This window comes from Grammomys surdaster, unplaced genomic scaffold (genome assembly GCF_004785775.1).
Source record: "Grammomys surdaster isolate TR1022 unplaced genomic scaffold, NIH_TR_1.0 66, whole genome shotgun sequence".
Classification (NCBI taxonomy): Eukaryota; Metazoa; Chordata; class Mammalia; order Rodentia; family Muridae; genus Grammomys; species Grammomys surdaster.
In genome coordinates, this window is record NW_021604568.1 from 11633433 (window position 1) to 11640357 (window position 6925).

The window sequence follows — 6925 nt, forward strand, 5'->3', positions numbered from 1 at the left end:
TTCTTCTTCTTCTTCTTCTTCTTCTTCTTCTTCTTCTTCTTCTTCTTGTTTTTCAAGACAAGGTTTCTAGGTATAGCTCTGGCTGTCCTGGAACTCACTCTGTAGTCCAAGCTGGCTTCAAACCCAGAAATCTGCCTCCCTCTGCCTCCCAAGTACTGGGATTAAAGGTGTGGACCATTGCCCAGCAATACTTATAATACCTAGGCTATACTCAAGTATCTAGGAAACCAGGTTCCAACAGAGAATTCTACTAGGCACATCCCTCATAGCATGCACTCCTCTTAAGTGCTTTTTATGTTCCTTTCTAGTGGTATCAAATGGATTTTCCTCTGTCCAGTATTTCTGATATTTCTACATATCAACATGACATTCTTTCTCAATAATTATTATCCAGAAAACAAAGCCTCTACAAGCTTTTTGAGGATTAGGAGATTAATTTAAAGAATGTATATACCTGAGGAAATCAGAAGAAATTATGACCTGAAAAAGCAGAATGAGTAGAAAGATCAGAGAAAGGTATTGTTTAAAGCAACATGAAGCAAGGTCTATCCACACAGGTCCTAGAAACATGTCAGAAAGAAATGTATAAATGACTGCAGGTAGACAGACTGCTAGGCATGCGCTTGTCTAGTAGGAGATCATTGTTGAGCAGATAGCTCAATGATCAGAAAAAGCACCACAGCCTACCCACCAACACTGCTGTGCGCCCATTTGACTAGCGCAGTCTGCTGAATTTAAACATGTTTCTCCCTATGGGAAATATTGTCCTCAGTCTTTTCAATGTGATATAATCTAATCCAGATCCCATTTCTACATTTACTATTTTATTAGAGAGCAATAAAGTGATCCTCCAAAGCCAGCACGAACATTCAGTAAATTTCATACTAGAGAAAATTCAATTGGACCAACTGTGTATACATCACATTGAAGAATTACTGAATCCGGACTCCACAGAACATAAATCAAACTCAAGGGCTAGAAGTGACACAGCCCCCTTCCACTATTGACTTCCTTGATTCACAGTGAAAAAGAGCAGGGCGAGGGCTGCAAATTACCTTATCTAAGAGGAAACAGCCAGCCAGTGTTGCCTTTTAAAGTGATGAATGTAAGTAAACACATGGAAGATTTTGTTTCCCTACACAACAAAGAAAATAAAACTAGTTTTGAATTTATGCAAGAGTTTGCCTAGGCTGCTGAGGTCACAGTTTGAGACTCAGCTTTGTCTACAAGATTATGGAGAAAAGAAAACAGTAAGCATTGGTGCTCTTGCCCATAAATAGGACTTTATATCAAGTGACTTGCTTTAGTTCTAGAAATGGCACAGAGGGAAACCAAAATCTGTTTTAAGGGTAAACTTCTAAAGCATGTATAGGATGCCAACCAATATAAATTAGTATTTAATGAAAGAGAAAAGAATTTCAACTAAAATCCAGACTGAAGCAGAATCAATCCAAGATCGAACTTCTCTTGAAGCCTCTACCATCAGTAAGAAGCACAAGGATAGACCAAATATTTCATGCACTATCCTGGCTATGATAACATAATTATCATTGACTACAGTGTGTTTTCCTACTTCAACTACAAAACAAACCCATGTTAAATGAAGTCCACTATGAGTAACTCAATGAAGTTAAGTGATTGCTTAGAAAAAGGGGAAGGTTAAAAAAGCTCTGAAGTAAATGAGAAAAGATAGAAACAAAAATCACCATTAGTAGAATTCATTATAAAATGAGCTTCCTGGTACACCCAGAGTCCAGCATACTGCCATGCCTCACAAAACATGTGTTGGAAAAGATGCTCAGAGACCAGTACGCATGAGTTGAGGACACCCAGAGGAAAGCGCACAGAGCACAGACAGGCTGTAGACAAACAGAGGCTCTCTGGAAGCCATGTAGCACAGGCAGAGGAGGACACCCAGAAACCTGCCAGCTCTGTGGCCTACCTACATTGGGTAAACTAGCCAGGGCAGTACTGGAGAGCTTGCCCTGGTTGTGCGGGTACAGGAGAGCTGGCAGGCTGATCAGCTCAGCTATCACTGAGGCCCAGATCCAGGGCTTTTACTTGGCTCACCCCAACGTCTACCTATCTATCTATGAACTGCTGGAGCAGGTGAAAGAGCAGGTCCTGCAGATCCAAAGTTGCAGGATAGCCATGACACAGTACAACAACAGGATAACTGGGAGGAGTCCCAATGAGGATTCAATTGTGCTGGCATAGCAAAAGCCAGAGACCTTGAACCAGACCAATGACTCATTGCAATGAGCTTTAACAAGTCAAGAAGTATGGACGAAAGGGTATTCTTTGTGACACACTGTGAGACACTATGGCTTCCTCGATGATATATTTTCTATCCTTTGTTTTGTTTATTTTTGTTTTTTATTTTCTTTTGAAGGGGTTGCAAGGATGGATATGAACCTACGAGGAGATGAGTGAGATTGTAGTTCATGATGTAAAATTAACAACGAATCAATAAAAAAATTTTTTAAATTAAGGAGTTTCCTAAACAAATTGTTTAAGTTCTTCCTTGCTATTCAATAGTACAGAACAATGAAGAGGCAAAAAGATGCAGGAAAAAAAGGAACAACAACCACTCTGTCCCACCCCTAGCCTCCTCCCACCCCACACCAGCAATTAGCACACTTCAAAATGCTTTGCCATCTGATTTTCAAACATGAGAAGATTCCTCTGGAGTTGTTAAGCATGTGAGGATCAAAGGAAATTCAGTGTATGTCTTGGGATGGTATCAATGGCCAGATGAAGACTCTGCTCTGTAAACTCCAACTCCACACTTAGCCATTGTGAAAGCCAGTTATTTCTAAGGTTTGCTTCAATCTTCATTGCTTTTGCATCTATAGTAAAACATGTTTTCAGCAACTTGACACATAAAGCATTTTATCATACTGAGATACAAATACAAAACAGCCACTATATAAGAAAGCAAAAATCAAGGTATTCTCCCATACCAAGTAGGACTACTTCATTTATGAACTATAACATCTGTCCATTTTGATTGACATCTACAGTCAAATTATGTTTTTTTAAAAAAAAAAACCTGTGAGTCAGTGTCTACATCCATGAGTCTTACAAGATTACATCATCAGACTTCTACAGAATACAACCATGAGCTTCTGGCAAATTGTCTGGATTCACAAAGACTTTTATCCCTTTCAGTTAATAAGAAAAAACCCCAAAGATATTTGTTATCTGTCCACATGCACAATCTTTCAGGAACATTTACAAGCCAGTGAGAAGGCTCAGTCAGTAAAGGCACTTGCTGCCAAACCTGACAACCTGAGTTTAATCCTAGGAACCCTTACAGTGAAGAAGGAAACTGACTCTTGAAAGTTGTCTTCTGACCTCTACATGTTTGCTCCTCTGTGAACACACACACATGATAGGTAAATGAATTTTTAAAAATTAAGAAAATTAAAAATCAAAGCCACATCTCCACTCACAAATATTCTCCTATATTCACTTGAGTATAACTGTTGATAGAGAAAAAGAAGCTAATTTATTAAATTGTTCCTAAAATTAATGTGTCAAATTTTAAAAATAATAAGACAGATATACACCACATAACAACTGTGGTCAACAACTTAAAAAAAAGAAACAAAATCAAGATTCATAACAAAAAATTAAGTGAACACTATAGCATTATATAAGAGAATTTAGGAATGTGCATAATTTACTTCGGTGAGATGAATGTCATCATTTCATCCCAAAAGAAATACTAAGGAAAAGCCACCATAACTAAGACCCTCATTATGGCTTTACATTAAATAATAAGTGATAAAATTTGTATGTGCAAGAGTATAAAATTTGTTCTGGTAATACTCATTAATAAAAGTAATTTAAAGTAAAAAGGTGTTGACATTATAAAACTATCATGATATTTTGATAAGCAAGGGTCAAGAGAAATCTATAAATTAGTATTACACTACGATGACATTTTTTGTTAAAATTACGCATTGGTTAACTGATTAATTAGGCATAATCAGAAAGGAAGTGGCTCATAATCTCATTGATTTTTTATAAGTTAAATCTGATTAATTTAGCCACTGGGAACTCTCTATCCTCAGGTGGAGAAGAGCATACTATTGGCAAAAAGCCATAATGTCCTAATAAAATGGAATCCTAAAAACAAGAAATAGAGAAAAAAGAAATAGATTAAACAAGAAATAAACATCTAGAAATAAAATAGACGGTATTCTGAAGAAAACACAGACGATGGTCTGGGAAGTTGGCTCAGTTAGTAAAGACATGGCACACACACATGAGGGCCTAGATTTGAATTTCATGAACACACGCAAATCTCTACACTTTACCCAGTGCTACTAATACAAGAGGAAAGGCCAACGAGAGAATTCCCAAAGCCTCAGAGACAGCTAGCTAGGCACATACAGTGGACAACCACAAAGAGAGCTTGTCTCAAACAATGCGGATTGTGGAGACTGGCACCAGGGTTTGTTCTCTGATCTCCACACATTTGTGTCATGAAGTCACACGAATGAGCATGCTCACACAGGCATGTATGGATACACATCATATACACACAACAATAATAAAAATATTAATATTTAACATAAATGAAAGCACAAATTCATGAAGCTTAGTGAAAGTGTTCAGGGGAGAACCGGAAATTCATTGGCTGGAGCTTGAATCCACTCACCCTTAAGACAGACTGCTTCAATTATGCCTTAGAAGCCGCAGTCTTAAGAGATTTTTGGATATAGACTTAAAATTCACCAATAAATACATTCACCATAGACATGAGAAGTAAGGTGGGTTTTAACTTTGCATCTTGCCTTTTTTTGATCTAGCATTTATCAGATGCTAGAATTTCATCCCTCAGTCCTCTGTTGTGCTACTTGAATTAGGATTTATTCTATTTGTTTTATAAAAATAAAATGTCACTTGCTGTATTATGCCTATTTTTTTAAAGGCATACTGTAGGAGCATGGGTGAAATCCTTCGGCAAGAGCCAGTATGAACAGGTTTTATTAATATTAGGGAACTTCATGGAGGTTGAGCTGCTGGTTATGATGATAGTCCATTGGAACACAAATGCAAAGTAAGGCACTGAGAACTACAGCTGATAGGTTCTATTGAGTCATAGAGACACAAGAGATAGTAGACATGGAAGACAGGGATCAGAGGAAAAAATGGCCATGTGAATGTGCTGTAGATGGATATGATTACCAAGTAACTATGGACTCCTTCAAACCAGGACCCATGTTCTGCAATCTTTCTGCCATGAATTTCAATAGAGAGTATCCTTAGAGTTAAGGAGAAGAGGTGTAATCTTTATTTTCCTAACAGTACATTCAAAGCCATAGAGAGGCAGGTACTAACTTGAATGTACTGTTTCCCTGTATGATTCTGGCTCTGTCTGGTTGAACCAGGATGACAGCAAGAGTGTGGTTACCTGTGACAACCTGGTTTGTTTTCAGCCCTCCAGCCCAGAGATCAGAATGTCAGATTTCTAATTCATCAGATGTCTTGTCCTGGTGCTGGTGAATAGACACATTGACACTCCTTTTCTCTCCATTTACAATTGGGCCTTGAAACAGGGTGGACCCATGGCACAGAGCATAAAGATAAAATAGGATTTTAGTTTTGCCTTCTTTAAAGCCTGAAAAAAGGTCAAAGAAATATGAAGAGTTGAAAGCAACCTTATAATTTCAAACCACTTTAAAAACTGAGGTCTGAATGGGTAAATGGTTTAAGGCCTAGACTAGTAAATAGCAGGCTCCTCCCAGGATCACAGGATTGTAGCAGGAAAGTCCATTTCCTTTCCTCATATTTTCCCTAAAAATACATCAACAGAGTAAAGTGCTGGTCCCAGGAAGCACTGACCTTCTAAGACAGTTTCCACATACCTCTTCCTGAAGGAGATGGCCCTTTTACTAACAGGGATGGTGCTAGAGGGGAAGGTGGGGTGGGGGGGGGGCGATGGATGGATGGAAGAATCTGCCTTATGCCTTGCCCCACAAGGCCTAATAGACCCCTAGCTGCTCCCTAAGGGAAAGAGAAGCAGTAATCAAGAGCAAACTGTGGCCTTCAAAAAGCTTTCCTGTCAGCTATTATTTCCCTCACCTTCATCTCTACACAGGGGCTTAACCAGCCTGTGCTGGCAGCTGCAATCACAGCATGCGGAATGCCTGCTGTTGTCATCCAAAAATACAGGCAGGAAAGGAAACTGCTCTATGGTCATGGCAGTTCTCAAATGCATAGAGAAGTCTGTGTGCTTTCTAGAGGCCTCTCATGGAGAGTAGACCCTGCATCTCAAGCCAACCTGGGTAACAAAGACAAGAAAGAGACCTTACAAGAGCAGAGAGGCTGTGGGAGGGAGCTGTTCATCTGATTGCAGGGTGCTTCTGGAACTAGAAAGCAATTCCTTCTTTTCACTGTGAAATCTTATGCTTTGACTCAAAAGCCCAGCAGTAAAATAATATCTCCTTAGGATTTTAAGTTGTTCTGAAAATTCCCCCCAACTAATTTTAAAAGCCTCCACGCCGTATTTGACCAACAATCTCAGCAAATGAAGAAAATCTCAATATTTTACCTGAAGAAACAGTGCTTAAAGATACACAATGCACCTAGCCCAAGGTTATTTCTCAGTAAGTCTGGCTGTAAAGCTGTGGTTCACACCTCTGTTGCCTGTGTGCTTCTCCCAGATTGGAGTTCTTCCCACTACAGCAAGGTCTGGCAAAGCGTAGCTATGAGCCAAGACTTGACTATGAATAACATTTGTAAAGAGAGGTTTTATTTTTATTAGAAAACAGCTACACCATGACTTCAGAACTCTGAAAGGAAGAGTCAAAAAATTACAATAAAGAACATTTTATACTCCACAGTGCTTAACCACGTACTTACCAGGCCAAGATATATGAAAAACCTTCAGGGTCTTTGTCATATTCCTATT

At 38.9% G+C, this 6925-nt stretch overlaps 1 pseudogene; it reads right to left on the bottom strand.

Annotated features, from left to right (window-relative positions):
* LOC114626075 overlaps window positions 1–6174 on the bottom strand; it is a 15983-nt pseudogene extending 9809 nt beyond the window's left edge.
* Window positions 6175–6925: the final 751 nt, after the last annotated feature.